Source organism: Tachypleus tridentatus, chromosome 13 (assembly GCF_004210375.1).
Source record: "Tachypleus tridentatus isolate NWPU-2018 chromosome 13, ASM421037v1, whole genome shotgun sequence".
Classification (NCBI taxonomy): domain Eukaryota; kingdom Metazoa; phylum Arthropoda; class Merostomata; order Xiphosura; family Limulidae; genus Tachypleus; species Tachypleus tridentatus.
The window spans coordinates 139152825-139169929 of record NC_134837.1 but is presented as its reverse complement, the minus strand read 5'-3'; the positions used below and the strand labels follow the sequence as shown (position 1 = coordinate 139169929).

The following is a 17105-nucleotide window of genomic DNA, read 5'->3' as shown; positions in this document are numbered from 1 at the left end:
TTCAGCAGATCCATGTGTTTACATACGGAAGGATGAAAATCTAGCAATAGTTGCAGTATATATGGATGATATTATTTTGGTTGCTGATAGTGATGATGAAATAATCACTATAAAGGAAGCACTGAAGAAAAATTTCCGTATGAAAGACCTTGGAAAGCTCCATTACATCCTTGGATGTTGTTGTTTAGGATGAAAAGAATGGCTGTGTATGGTTAAATCAAAAACAGTAAATCCAAACTATGCTGGTGAAATTTGGAATGACTGAGTGTAAGGCAGTTGTAGCTCCATCAGATGTAAACGTGAAACTGCAAAAGGATGATGGTGTTAGCACTCAGGTTGACCGCAGTTTGTACCAGTCGTTGGTAAGCAGCCTTCTGTATGCTGCAATGGGAAAAAGACCAAATATTGCATATGCAGTGGGAGCAATATCGAAATATTGTGCTCAGCCCAACACAGCACATTTGACAGCAGCAAAGAGAATCCTACGTTACTTGAAAGGAACAACTGATCTTAGTCTTAAGTTTGAAAAGGTACCAGAAGACGTCATTACTGGTTACTCAGATGCAGATTTTGCTGGAGACCTGGATGATAGGAAGTCTACATCAGGAAATATCTTCATTCAAGCAGGAGCAGCTGTAAGTTGGATTAGCAAAAAGCAGTCCACGGTGGCCCTGTCCATCGCAGAGGCAGAGTATATAGCCTTGAGCCTTGCAGCACAGGAAACAGTGTGGTTGAGAAGACTACTGTAAGAAATAGGTTCCGAAGTTGATGACCCTGTTCGTATCATGGGAGATAACCAAGGAACAATCGCCATGGCACAGAATCCAGTGGGTCATGCAAGAACAAAACACATTGATATTCGTTACCATTTCATTCGTCAATATGTGCAGAACGGATCAGTAAAACTGGAATATTGTCCCACAAACAGTATGACTGCTAACATTCTTACAAAGCCACTTGCTAGAAATGCATTTGAAAGGTTCAGAGATAATGTTGGACTGGCACCAATAGATAAATGAATCAGATAAAATGATGATTATAATAACAGATTGAAAGTAATTGTAAAACATTTAGAATAACTGTAAGATTATTGACAATAATTGTAAGTTTGTGTAAAACGTAAAATTAATTGGGAGTGTTAAGAATATTGAGATAAGCGCTGCCACCTGTAGTTAGGAATAACTCAAGGAGAACATTATTCATGACAGGAACAGGAAGTATTGTGATGTCACACCTTTTTTTTGTATATGTGTACTCAATAAATAAACACATATCAACAAACACCATGTTCATCAGAGGACAAGTCTGAAAATGCTTGTGCAACTATTGCACGTCATGAACCACTAGATAGTCGTGAAACAAGTTTGTGCAGCAATGAAAAAGCTGACACTCCACAGATACAGTGTCGAAAGACATATCATCCAGACGCACAACTAATACCACGACAGAAAGCAAAATCTCAAAATATCAACTTCCAGGGCAAGTGGTTTGATGAGTTCCCATGGCTGCACTTCGACAATCAGACTCAAAAAGTCATATGCTTTCATTGTGCCAAGGCAGAAAATAGAGGCCTTTATACAGGAAAATTGGAGAGGCCAGTGGAGTATACCTTATACGATACGTAGATGAGAACCTTGACGTCCATGAGATATTTCTTGGTTTGTACAGTGTTTTCAATACAACTGGTGAAACAATATCCTCGACTATACTTGATGTACTGATTAGACTCAATTTACCACTGTCAGGATTAAGAGCACAAACTTATGATGGAGCCACTAACATGAGTGGTGCGTACAGTGGGTGCCAGGCAAAAATAAATGAGAAGCCGTCAACTTTGTATTTTCACAGCGGAGCACACAAGGCTAATTTAATAATGCAACATTCAGTTGAAACTTGTAAATGTGTTCGAGATTCTATCCAGTGGGTACATGAACTTGATGTCTTGCTTCAAAGGTAAGGCAAATACAAGACAATCGTTGAAAATATTGTATCGTCAGACAGCCACAATGGTCCAGTTAAATACGTCCACCCACTGTGTCCAACACGCTGGTTGTGCCGCCTATCTGCAATTACATGTGCTAATGATCACTACAGTGACATTGTTGATTCTTTGTCTGAATTAGCAAATGAAAAATCAGATGAAGCAGTGAAAGCACGAGGTCTGCTTGACAGACTTGACAAAGGAAAGACAGTTTTAGGAATGTTGATGGCTCAGCATCTATTAGCTGCATTAGAGGAATTAAACCGTGCATTCCGAATAAAATCAGGGACAATATCTGGCATGATTGAAGCAGCTGCAATGACAGTTGAGCAATTGCGGGTACTGCGAACAGAAGAAAATTAAAACAAGATATTTGATGAAGCTGAGAAAAAGGTAACTTCCCTAGATCTGGTGCCTATCGAACTACCACGCATTCGCAGATCCCCCAGAAGGATCACAGGTGATGGCTCAGCACACCATTCGCCAACAGCTAGAGATTACTACAGAAGCCAATATTTTGAATTTGTGGATACAGTCATAGAACATCTGACCACTAGATTCAATGCAGACAACAATGACTTGAGGCAATATCTGGCACTTGAGAACATGATCACATCTGGCAAGATTGGCAACTCGGTTATAAACTTCTATCCAGAAATCTCTGCACAACGGCTCGAATTTTAGTTGCCCATGTTCAAAGAAACAACGAAAGCAGTATCTCTGAAAGGTGAGAAGGATGCTTATTGTAAAATGCACGAAACAAGCCAACAGATGTTTAGTGAAGTGTTTCTTCTTATGAAGGCCTGGCATGGCCAAGCGCGTAAGGCGTGCGACTCGTAATCTGAGGGTCGCGGGTTAGCACCCGCGTCGCGCTAAACATGCTCGCCCTCCCAGCCGTGGGGGTGTATAATGTGACGGTCAATCCCACTATTCGTTGGTAAAAGAGTAGCCCAAGAGTTGGCGATGGGTGGTGATGACTAGCTGCCTTCCCTCTAGTCTTACACTGCTAAATTAGGGACGGCTAGCACAGATAGCCCTCGAGTAGCTTTGTGCGAAATTCCAAAACAAACAAACAAATCTTCTTATGAAAATTTTGCTTGTATATCCAGTATCCAGTTGCGAATGTGAACGCAGCTTTTCTGCATTAAGACGGTTGAAGACGTAGTTAAGGTCAACTATGTTTCTGTGCCGCCTCAACCATGTGGCAGTTTGTCACACTCACAAAGATGAGGTCGACAAGATAAATATAGAAAAGCTTATGAAAGAATTCATAAACAGATCATCACAATGGAGGTCTACGTTTGGGAACATGTAGACTAGAGGACTAAATGAATCTTACTTCAATGAAAATGTGCTACATTGTATTGATGTGTAATTTTCAAGAGTTCACAAAGACATTTTAATTATTTTTATCAAACAACATGAACAGTTTTTCAGTAGATATAAACTTATCAAGGTTATTTACTAATTTTATTGATATTTGAAAACGTAATTCATGCAATGAAAGTTATTAGTAACCTGAATTAGCAAATTGAGTAGTCCACACAAGTGGCTCCAAAAATAATCCACCCCATCGGGTGTAAAAAATCTACGCCCCTGCTTGCAGTGATGCATTATTTGTATTGCGCTTGAGGATTATTCATGCAAGGGATGGCATGCTATAGAAGTTAAATGATAACAATTAGGCTTTCAAGGAAAAGGGACATAATAACGTAATTATGTCAGGGATACTGTCAAGACTTAATCGTGGCCTATACTAATATGAAAGAACGTTCATTGGTTGGCTTTATAGAATGCGTTCAATGGAAAAAAAAGCATTTTTGTGTTTTTTTAAATGGGCGATTTGCATTTGAATAGGGTAGGGGCTAACTTATATGTAAGGGCTATTAACTCAACTGTAAGAACAATTCTAAATTAAAAGTAGACTTTATAGAGGGCCAGAATTTTCAAGAAAAATTAGCAGAGAAAATTACGGTATAGAAGGAGATTAATGAAATAGTTTTAATGGCAGGCTAAACTGTTATTATTGTCATGATAAAGTTACAAGAAATAAAAAGGATGACTTCAGAGCACTAGTCAGAACACAATGTTTTGAGATAATAGGAACAAAAGAAATCTGGATGAATGAAAACAATTTCAATAACAGGAATTTCTTTGGAATGCAATGTTACAGGTTGTTTAATGGTAATAATTGCAAAAAGAGTGGGTAGCTTTATGTGTAAAATGTGAGTTACATCCTGTTCAACATGAGGATATCACAGCTAATAACAATGAAATTCAATCTATTTTATTTTTTGTTAGTGGTTATAAAGGGAGAATGCTTTTAAATGGAATTTGTTATAGACCATCAAACGAAATTATTGAGAAACTTGTGCCTTGTGGTTATAAAGGGAGAATGCTTTTGATTCGAGTTTTTTACAGACCATGAGATAAAACTAAAGAAATTAGTAAAAACCTCTACAGTGCGACAAATAACTTAGTTATAAATGTGACCATAATTGTAAGGAATTTAAATTTAGGCACATAATTTGGGATATATTAAATTCAAATAATGAGAGAGACTGGTTTTTAGGAACGTTTCAGGATAATTTCTTCACCAATTGGTAAGAGAACCTTCCCCTAACTGTGCTCTTTTAGATTTGCTCTAAAACACTGATATAGTTTGTTTGTTTTTTTTTGGAATTTCGCACAAAGCTACTCGAGGGCTATCTGTGCTAGCCGTCCCTAATTTAGCAGTGTAAGACTAGAGGGAAGGCAGTTAGTCATCACCACCCACCGCTAACTCGTGGGCTACTCTTTTACCAACGAATAGTGGGATTGATCGTAACATCATAACGCCCCCACGGCTGGGAGGGCGAGCACGTTTGGCACGACTCGGGCGCGAACCCGCGACCCTCAGATTACGAAGCGCACGCCTTAACGCGCTAGGCCATGCCAGGCCCACTGATATAGAAATTTTGGTATAATGGAGAATAGGGAATATCTGTGTGAAAGTGATCATTGCTCAACTATATTTTATTTTTGGTGCATAAGGAGATAAGAAATACTATTCTTTTTTACCGAAATTTGAAGAAGGAGAAATTAATTATCTATTGTGAATTAGGCAACTAATATACAATTAAATTAACTAGATATAGTGTTTGTCCCATTGCAGGTGAGCATTAAGTCTCACAGATTACAATGCTAAAAATTTGGGTTTTTGATACTCGCGTTGGGTAGAGCGCAGATAACCCATTTTATAACTTTTTGTTCAATAAAAATCAAAAGGTTACTGCTAAAATGTACGGACTATTAGAAATAAACTTGAAATATTCAAAATAGCTATGTTCTTTTAGAAGTAAATGGTGGTAGCAAGTTAAAAACGTGGTTGGCCCACAAAGAGCTTAAAAGATGAAATTGAAAAAAGATATACAAAAGTAGAAAGTTTAAATTCACTGCAGTAAGGAGAAATTTCGGAAAGTATAAGCGATCAAGATAATTGGTTGAATAGGAATTTAAGAATTAAAAACTATATGAAAAACCATGGTTGAAAATGTAAAAACTATAGTAAACATTTCTTTAAATACATTAATTGAAGGTAAGTAAAATGCTGAAATAGCAGTAGGACCTTTGAGGGATGATATATGGAAGCTCATATGAAATTATTATTAAATAGTTGAATTAAAAAAGTTTTACTTGTTTTTAATGCTGCACTCAGTGTCAGTTCGACATGGTTCAGTGCAGGAGGAATAAAGTATTGACTGTATGGACGGTATTGGTACCAATTGATGGCTCAGCAAGACTGGAAAAAACAAACCAATACTAGATGCCGAATCAAAAACTCTGGAAAGCAGGTCATGCCTATTCATCAGTTAGAGAAAGCCCAGAGAGTGCTCGCACAAAAGGGCTTAGTTATCAGTTGAGCTCTCTTAAAGCTAGAGGGAACTTGGTAAGTACGTATGAATGAGGGTACGAGAGTGAGATGTTGAATTCCTAGTCAACACAGGAACAGCCAGAACATTGGTAGACCTCGTGACATATATATCGAACTTTCCAACTGAGACTATTACTCGTGCCAAACTTTGTTCTGGTAAATGGTTATAGACTAGGGGCTAAAAGGGAAGTAGATTAATAGTTATGTCTAGAAAATGTTGTTCATAGAACAAAAATGGCCATTTTCAACCTCATATCTGATCTTGCAATTCTTAGAGTGTACGAATCGCAGAAATTATCTGTAATATTTACTTGTGCAATGGACGAATTGACTGACCTTCCATAGGAAAACCATGTAGTATCAGACAGATTAAGCTCGAGAACAAGCGACTGTATGAGTGTATGCAGTGAAGGAAATAGCAGCAACCCTATGTATACAAGTAGTGTTTCACGCTTTACTCAAAACAAAGTTTATTGTATAAATACTACATAACGCAGTTATTAAAAAATGCAAAAATTAAAGCATTTCCTCTTTAAAAAACAGTTAGCCTTCTGTTGGAAAGTTAGCTGTTTAATGCGAGATGAAATTTAGTGTTGTTTTGTAATTATGTTTTCCTGGAGCATAAGGAAAGTCGCCAGTGGTAAAATACAGTAGATGTTGAAGGATAGGATCACACAGCTTTGGGAGAGTGTTTGGTTGCTTGGTAATCTCCAATAATAATTGTCAGGAAGAAGAAAGTTGTACCAAGATTAGGTGTTAATTTAGATGGGTGATTATGGTAACTTGCATTGCTGCTTTTCTTTTACTACAAACATATAGCTCTTTGCATGTGCCAGAAGAATCCCATTGGTTCACTACTTTGTATCTGACATCTAAATCCTAGCAAGTCCAGCTGGATAATAATAGCAAACCTAAGACTGATGTTAGCATGTGAGATGGCTTCCAATGATTTATGCGTCATACCTGTGCAAGCACATGTCATTTTTGAGAGGCTAATGAAACTTATACTGAAAGGTTAAAAGAGTTGCAATGGTGAAGACACCTGGTTTATATTGAGACTGTTTTCATGTTTGATTGCACATTTCAATCTGTGGCTGAGATACTAGTAATGGTATTCCAGCTATTAAATAAAACAGGATTTAGGCTGAAACCCGGTAAGTGCCCACTCATTTCCAGAAAAGTGAGGTTTCTTGGTTATACTGTAAGAAGAAATGGAATAGTTATGGAACCACCTATGAAAATGAACTGAAAGATTCGCTTTAACCTCCGACCAAGCAAAAAATGTACAGTTTTCTCTGTTTTGTATGTTTTTTATTGTATTGTGAATATTTTGTAATCAACTTCTTCAAGATAGCAGCACTATTGTCTGTTCTTAGAAAGTTGGACAGAGAGAGGAATATGATCAAGCATTCCATTCCCAAGGCTTCCTTTACTGGATGCACCAGTACAAGCCTATCCATCACAATATTACAAATCCAGTTGGATACCAATGCAAGTAACAGCTGAATCAAGATGATTTTATTTCAATATCAGGATGGAGTAGAACCTGTATCCATGTATGGTAGGTACGAGGCCTTGTCCATTTGTAGAATGTCCTGATGCTGGACACCATGTCATAATTTAAACCATAACCATTTCAGCCATAGCAAAAGCAAAACGCGAAGTGACAAAACTTGCTGGTTGGTGGAAGCCAAGATTAACACTTCAGGAGCGCAAATGGAAGACATCGATTTAGCATGGGTGCTCCTTCATTGTAGCAAGGTAAAGCGCAACCAGCACTCATAGATAAGCATGGAACAGTTACATGTAATTTGTATTAATACAAATACCGGTAAGAACACCAAGGTATTACCCACAGTATGCTAACATTTCTAGTAATGTTCTGGGCGAAAACTGCTCATTGTGAATGTTATTGTTGAATATAGTTATCAATTGCTGACATAATCAAAAATCCAATTATTAAAATGAAAATTATACACCATATCGTATTCATACCATTGTCAAACATCTCGATTTGAATGTTATTGCAAATTATGCTATAATTAATTGCAATAACATTCAAATCGAGATGTTTGACTATGCTGTGAATACAATATGGTGTATGTCACCCAGAAAACGAACCAATGAAGAAAGAGTAACATCTAATAGAGAACTGCTGGACAACATTTCTTGGCGACTGAGAGAAGTATCAATACTCATTCCTTGCACAGCCCGACTGTGATGTGTTGGAGAACGAATTATTAGAACACCAGAAGAAAACACGATGGATCAAAGAGTCCATTTCAATAACTAACTGTTCTCTAATTTGTACAAAAAAGCTATATATGATGAAAATACACATTTCATTTATTCACTTCCATTCATTGAACTAGCAGGATAGATAGGTAATACAGATTACAAAATGAATGCTTGCAAAGTAGGTTAATCATGGATGAGCCAAAGTGATGAACATTTACCAGACATTATTGCATACAGAACAAATAAGTAGAAACATACTTACTGTTTGTTTAAAATTCTCATGTTGATGCAATGTTTCGTCTTCTCCACAACAAAATATACCACATTGTCAGCAGGGATACACAGTGTTTAAGGTCTAAAATACACACTGCACAAGAGACAACAAATATGAAAGGCTACACAAAGACAGAATAAATATTATGGCGACATTTGAAAAAATACTTGGTACAGTGAGAAATTTGAACCTGGTTATGATTCCTCCTGGAAATAATTGGGATCTGGCTCGACTAGTTCATGCCTGACAAATTGGTCTTTTAAAAGTGAATGTGAGGCATGAAAGCACGTGAAGCATGTTGAAAAAAAAACCATCCGTATGTACGTATATTTTCATTTAATTTTATTGTTTTATAAAATCCAAGATAAGTTAAACAAAATAGCATACTATTGTAAGGCTTGTTCAATTCGCATGAACACTTTGCTGAGAATTTAATAATAAATTTCTAATTTTTACATTATAGTTACTTGTACAGAAATAAATAAAAATGTATACACACAAAATGAATGTATGTGTGTTTCTTTTCCTTTTTTGCACTTCAAGCCACGAAACAAATGAAAATTATTTTTTGGTACAGTTGTTAGAGCTCAAAATTTACAAACATGTACAAAAAGTACAACGTTCTATAACTTTTAAAGTTAAAATTGTTTCCTTACAATGTTCATGGTTTGAATCTAGCGCAAGTTTCTATTTGCGTTAGTCGTCCCTAATTGAACATGAATAGGCGAGTGAGAAGAAAGGTAATTAACAACACTCACTTTGGAGTTATTCTTTTTCATCCACAAACAGTGGGGCTAATCGTAGCATTATTATAAAGGTGAGAGGGTAAGCACATTGGGTAACGGGTAATTTGAACCAGTGAACTTACATTTAGAGGCGAGGTATTTGACAGCCAAACTACGCCAGGCCACATTCAAGATGATCTATCTGATAGTAACTTTGAATCTGTAGGCCAAATAATTAAAAAATGGTGGCCATAGTCATATGGCATTATACGTAGCTCATTAAAATAAAATTGTTTTCTTCTATTATTTATAAAAAAATGTAATAGCAAACATAAATGAGAGAGAATTATCGACTTTTTTTTTTGAAAAACAGTTTCTGATAGGTAGGCATGAAATGTTGGTTTTAACTTTCTGGTTTATCTTCCTGTTAATCAACGTAATTGGAGGCTATATAATTAGATTATGTCTCTGCAATATCTGTCTCTTTTCATTTGTATTATAATTCAGAAGATGAAATAGGGGTGGAAAGAATGTTTAAGGGGGCTATTCACGGAAAACAAGTGCAACATGATGCATAGAAGTGAATACTGAAAATTTATTTAAATACTTCCTTTTGAATTACAATACTAAAACTTCTATAATATTTAAATATAATTTAGTAACAACGTTTTGATCCAAGTTGGCATAAACTGATAAGAACATTATTTAATTTATTTAAGGTGGTGATCTTACTATCCAAACTATGAAGTGGTGTTTACAGTAAAATGTTTGTACCACATTGTCTGATTTGCACTTACTCATTAATATTTAGGAGAAATGTTTGGTTGAGTAAAATGACTTTTTGATCATTTCTTTTTTGGGTTATCGAGTGGTGTTAAAATTCGATGTATGTACTATATTATAGGTTTATCATTCGATTATTGACATCTAAGATAATTATGTGATTATGTTCTTAACAGTCTCGTTACGAGTTTCCAACGGTCAGTGATCAAAGGGTGTGTCGTCATGTTTATAGACAGATTGGTCTATAATTGTGCAAATTAATTGAAACAAATGGTCATTTTACAATATTTCTAGCATGGCGGCCGGTGTAGGTTCGCTGGACCCGTTGATTTCCTTTAATAGTCATTTGTTCACACAGACGGCGTCATTAGCTGTGTTTTGCAGTACGGTCGATCTATTTTTGGGATATATGACGAAATTTTGAGGAATATTAAGTCATTCGAAATTGCGTTAGAAGGGCAAGGAGACCAGTTGAAAAACAACTTCTTACCAACTCAATGAAGAAAAACAGTATCAATGGGATCTGAAATACAAGAACTGGACGCAAGAACAATAGAGGAAGGTGCTATTCAGTGACGAGACTCATTTCTTCGTACAGGGTCAAAGAAGTCTGCATGTTCGCAAATCTCCAGATGAGAAAATTCGAGAATCTCACATCAATCATTTCGTAAAACATCCCTTGAAGAAGATGTTTTGGGGCTCTTTCAGCTACTATGGCGTCGGAGGCTTACATATCGTAGAAGGTATGATGCGAGGACAACAGTGCATCGAAGTTTTGCAGAGAAGAGTCGCTCCAGAATTGAAAAAGAGATTTCTAGATGGATCTGGCATTTTTCAGCAAGATCTGGCTCTGTGCCACACATTAAAACTTGTGAAGAATTTTATGATTACAATGCGAATAAAGGTGCTGGACTGCCCTGGAAACTCTCTGGACTTAAATTCTATTGAAAATCTTTGGGCGATTTGTAAAGAAAGACTTCGGGGAAAAGACTGTACTACAAAAGACAAGCTAATTGTGGCAATAATTGAGGTGTGGTACTGTGATCCAAAAATTAGTAAAGATTAAACTCAACTCATGGACTCGATGCCAAAGCGGATTAATGATCTCCTGAAAAATAAAGGCGGTCATATCATGTATTAATTAGTGAGTAATTTTTAGATTCTCAGAAATAAAACGCAAAAATATTGAAAAAAATCGTAATTTTCCGTCTTGTTTCAATTAATTTGCACAAGGGTGTATTTTATGACTATAGGTATCATATTGCAGATCATAATTCAAATTTTAGTGTTATACATTAGTTAATTTCTTAATTTAAATGTAAATATTAAAACAAAATTCATAAATATCAATTTTTGTGTATTACATGGTAGGTATTATACAAAAATATAAAGAAGTAAAATTAAGGAAATATTACTAAATGTTTCTGATAAATAGTTTAAGTTGTTACTAACATCATTTAGACAACCTGACACTACTTTTATATGGATGAATACCTTATATACCTTATCGTATATAAAGGCTTATTCAGAGAATAAAAAAGGGTTAGTTTAGTTAACTGATTGGGTATCTTTATAGTAGTATAATTTGTCTACTGTGGTATTAATTAGTGTTTTACTATTATAATGGGGCTAGAATTCCAACTTTAGGAAGTAAGTTTATCTTACTTACCCCCAAGTTTTTTCTTTTTCTTCTTCTTTACCTTGGAGAGCTGTCACCTTCGCACAACTGTCTGCAGGTAGTGAAAAGTGATGTAGATGTGGGACGTTGTGGGTACTTTACACTGCTAGGGTACTTTTCATACCCCACTTTATAGCCGGTACTCTGCGATCCTTTTCATTTGTGCAGTGTTTTTTGTTGTTGTTGTTTGGGCTTGTTTTCATTTATTATAAATATATATATGTATAATGTTATGATATCTAAATTATTTAGGCTAAACATTTGTGGTAGCTTGTTATAAACTGTAGCCATTCTAGAAGGAAAAAAAAGTATGATTTATATCCAATTTCTAATTTCTTATTTTGGCTACGGAATTAGTCAAATCGATCAAACCAGTATAGAGATGCAATAGTGAAAATAACAGACAAAATGTAAACTTTGTTCTAAAAACGGGTTGATAATTACGTGAAGGTTATTAAGATTCCGTATGTTGAAATATGACAATTTTCTGATACATAAAAATATTTTAACCTTAGAATCAAAACGTGTACCTGAAGATCGTTACTTATAAAATCTTAAAACTTAATAAAGAAAATCTGATATTTTATGCACTAAAGCCTTGTAATGTTTATTGACAATCTGCAAAAGCATAAAACTGTTATAAGGTCGGTCTCTTGGACCGAGCCCGTAGTGAAATCAAGAACCAAGACAGTGGTTTATAATAGGGATCGAACAGGGATTTCATAAAAAACATAATAAAACATACGAGCAAAAACATTTAAAAAACAAACTTGGTCTTGAAACAACACTCAAGACTTTCTGTCTCAAAGGCTAAGGCTGCTAAAATACTAATAATAGCAAAAAAGATGATTTTCCGATTTTTAGACAAAATCTAGAATTCATCCTTTTGTTCTTCATAATACTATTATTCATACTATTCTTGTCTCAGCATGGTCAGGTGGATAAGGCAATCGATTCATGATCCGAGGGTGGGGGGTTCAAATTCCCGTCACACCAAACATCCTCGTTCTTTTAGTCGTGGAGGAGTTATAAAGTGACGGTCAATCCCACTATTCCTTGATAAAAGAGTAGCCCAAGAGTTGGAGAAAGGTGGTGATGACTAGCTGCCTTACCTCAAGTCTTACACTGCTAAATTAGGGACGGCTAGCGCAGGTAGCCCTCATAAAGCTTTGCATATAACAAACCACACCATGTTATTCTTGCTTCAAGTCTACAGAGGAAAGGGCTATTAATATTTTATTAAAACCAGGAGAAACCTACTCAAAACACTCCTTCGCAGGTCAGAGAACTATTTTTACGTTAATTCTTGAAAGAGAAGATATTTTATCAAATTTCTCATCATTACAGACCAAGTTTATCTTCGAAGCCATTCTAAGACCGAAACCTACAACAAAAATGGCTTGGAATATCATGGCAAAGTCTATAAGTAGCTACTGAACGAACTTTTGCGAAGGCTGTAGGGTTGTTTTTTTTAATTGATTTTTGAAAGTCAATATTTCCACTATTTAAATTTTTCTATGCTTTTCTTTATTACCAATATAAGTTATTCATGCATTGCAGAAATGTAGAAAACGTTTAAACACCATTACACACATTGGAAGGCACTCGACTCATAATCAGAAGGTCGCAGGTTCGAATCACTGTCACGCCAATCATGCTCGCCCTTTCAGCCGTGTGGGTGTTATAACGTACATTCAATCCCACTATTCGTTGGTAAAAGAGTAGCCCAAGAGTTGGCAGAGAGTGGTGATGACTAGCTGCCTTCCCTTTATTCAAAACAAACAAACTAATCGGAAATGCTTTGTTTTGTCAGAGTAACAATTTGTATATATATTTGTCTTCAGTCTTATTATTATTGATTGTAGTTTTACAAGCCTCTACAGAAAGAAAGGCTATGAATATTGTACTGAAACCTGGACAACAGTAACGATTGCAGTACCGAGTATGCCATAGGGTAGTTTTGAATTAATTCAATACACCTTTGTTCTTCGCCCTGACGAATTATTTCTAAGTACTTCACTTTCCGCCAACAAAAACAACAACAAAAAATCCGGTGTTTTATTGATGTACATTAATTGGAAAATAATTTGTGCAATCTATAGTGCATTGATTGGAAACTGACACACTGAGGATTTGTCATTTCTCGAGTTCGCTATTCGTTGTTCCTTGGCTTCACTGTTATACTTTCCCTCAACATGGTTTTCTGCGACTATATGAATGAATTTTCTGACAGTACACGATTATCATAGTAGATAATTTTGCTCTTGTGAGTGTTGATTAATTCTACTGGATTTCATACTTCGCTAAATTATGAATGCGTATTTTAGTAGTAGTAATCATATTTTTGTTAAACAAGTCTAATGCCTCTAGTAGCACGAACTTAAAACGCTAAAAACCGAGTTTTGATACTCGTGGTGAGAAGAACACCGATAGTTCATTGTGTAGGTTTGTGCGTAACTTCTAAACATACCACAATCAACAGGAAAATTGGCTGGATAGTTTGCACTAAAATTTAGACAGTTATTCTACATGAAACGCTGCAAATTTATATGACCTATTTAAGAATATGATCATTTTTCGTTGAAAGTTGATTTGCGTAGATATTTAATATGAATTTATACGATATTGTTGTGAGCAGCTTGTTAAATGCTTTTTTTTATATGAAACCTCAAGCGCACCTGGTTGAGTAAATAATAGTTGGGTGAAAAACAAAACGACGCAGCAGTAAACTGTTGAAAAACATGTGACATTTAGCTGAATGCGTGCATTCCTGTGTAGCTTAAAATGTATTTTCCATAAATTGATATAAAACTTAAACACTGAGATAATTAAAATTGTTAATTTAAAAGGTAAATAGCGATTATCAAAATATAGAAAAACAAGCTACTAATCCTGCCCTATTTTGACACATTCTGTACAGTACTTATTAATTTTAGTGGAGACATAATAGCGAGTTGTAGCATGCGAAAATAATGCAGACAATACTTACAGCCTAGTTTTCCTTTTTTTAAGCTGTAGGCTTGAAAATATAGTAATTTTGTTCAACTTGTTCTTTATTTATTTTTTGATGATCGCTATTCCCTTTTTCAAATTAACAATTTTAAATTACTTTGTACTGTGTATGCACTTACAATATGGTCACAGCCTGGCCAACAGAAGCTAAGATAATTAGATAAAATGTGCCATTAAAATAATCAATGTCTGAAATGGCCTTATGACCTTAGTTTTCCACACCATCAGGTGAATCTTATGATACGAAACGTTTTCCACCGTTCTGAAAGATCACTCACTTTCAGGATGACGCTGAGTCAACCTGAAATCTACCAAACATACCACATTGTACCTGCTATGTACCCAGTAATAATTTCAGTTCTATCGACAGTAAGAGAGTTATGTTTCCTTTAAATGTACATCAGTATATAGTAATAGCAGCGTGAATATTGATACTAGTTAACTATACTTTCAGTTTAAAAGTTTTAGTTCAGTCGAATTTTGCCAAATAATAGTTTGTGATGCCTAAAATTAAAATAAAGTTAAGTTTTCCAGCTGCTAGATGGCAAAATAATCGCTAATTAGAAAATCATCGAAGAAATTCATGCAGGAACCAAAGGTAATCTATTATAAAATTTTATATTGTTTGACAATGTGTAATGGCGACACACAAATATAGAAATATATGTGTATGGTCTTGCACACATATATGAAGAACATTATTTAAAATTATTTGTATGTGTTCTATAAGACGACTGAATCAATTACACACAGCACGCAACATCAAGCAACAAAGGATTAATGAGTATAAGCATAAATGAAAAGATGAATAGGTAATATTAAAGCTGCTCCAAATTTCTAATCAATAAAGTCTCTTTAATTCGCAACGTCTTTGGTAATTTTTTTTTGTTTTCTGTTGATTAGAGAATGTAGAAGTTCTTATCACCAACATGTTCTGTTAAACATGTTACTGAAGTGAGTGTGAAAACTGTAATGATTTCCATTATTCGGTTTAAGATCTTATTTGATTCGTACAGCTAAGCGGCAAACCGTGAAACTAATATAAACCTCTTCATAGCAGGTTTTGATAAACAGTTTAAACATCAGATAGCCACCACAGTATTAGAATAAAACCTGTCACTTTGAAAAACAACAACAAACTTTTAATGAGTTCATGTTTTGTAGGCATATCTTCTTGTTAATTCTAGATGTTATCAAGTTCTAGAAGAAACGCAAATTTTGCACTTGTTGTTTTAAAGGCTTTGTGAATTAACAAAATATTTTTCTTGTAAACAAAAGGGCTGAAATTTCTGTAGTTGAAATATGAACTTGAAAGGTACAGTATAGGATGTGATAATAAAACATCGATAATTTTCTCTTGTGATTTAAACGTTTAAGTTCAATATAAAATCGTTTTCATCTTCAACATTAAATTTAATATTTCGAAGTGTCTCATTGAAAGAGAATAAAACTTATGATCATGACATTTATGTTTGAAGAGTAGAAAAGTATCACCAACATATGTTTTGGAACAACATGGTCCATCTCGGTTGTTCACACTCTAACCTAAATTGACTTAAAAAGGAAAAAAACAAACTTAAAGCCAGCCTTATCATTCAAATACATATCAAACCTTTTTTTTAAAACTCGTTTAAATTTACTGCCTCTACAAGATCTGAAGGCAGCCTATTCTAAAAAACAGTCACCCTGTTTAGAAAAATAAAACTGTCTTAGTTGAAAATGACTCCTACCCTGCCAGATTTTATATTTTTGTCCCCTAGTCTTGCTGTTCTCTCTGTTAAATATGTTTGGTTTGTTTTGAATTTCACGCAAAGCTACACAAAGACTATCTGCGCTAGTCGTCTCTAATTTAGCAGTGCAAGACTTGAGGAAAGGCAGCTAGTCATTACCACCTACCGCCAACTCTTGGGCTACTCTTTTACCAGCGACTAGTGGGATTGATCGTAACATTATAATGCCCCCACGGCTAAAAGGGCAAGCATGTTTGGTGTGACTGGGATTCGAACCCACCACCCTCAGACCATACCGGGCCCTATTAAATATGAGAAAAAATAACGCACAAACATAATCAATTCCCTTTAATATCTTCAATACCTCAATCACATCCCTTCTTATTCTTTTTTCAAGAACAAAAAACAGTTTCAGAATTTTCAACCTCTCCTCATATGACAACCACTCCACTCCAGCAAACATTCTAGTAACTTTTCTCTGAATATTTTTTAACAATTCAATATCTTTTCTAAGGTAAGGAGCCCAAAACTTAACACAATTTTCTAAATGTGGTATATAATCCATGATCTTTACAATGAAATCACAACTTCTTTAGACCTGCATTTAATATTTCTGTATATACAACCTAAAATCCTATTATTTTTACCACTAGCAACACCACACTGCTTGAATGGCTTCAGAGATTAATTGATTATTACATCAAGATATTTTTCTTTCATAACACTCTTAAGGTTATTTTCATCAAATTATGATAATTCACATACAGTATC

At 35.1% G+C, this 17105-nt stretch overlaps 1 pseudogene; it reads left to right on the top strand.

Moving 5' to 3' along the window:
• Window positions 1–239: 239 nt before the first annotated feature.
• LOC143236306 (uncharacterized) lies at window positions 240–749 on the top strand (annotated as a pseudogene).
• The last annotated feature ends 16356 nt before the right edge of the window (window positions 750–17105 follow it).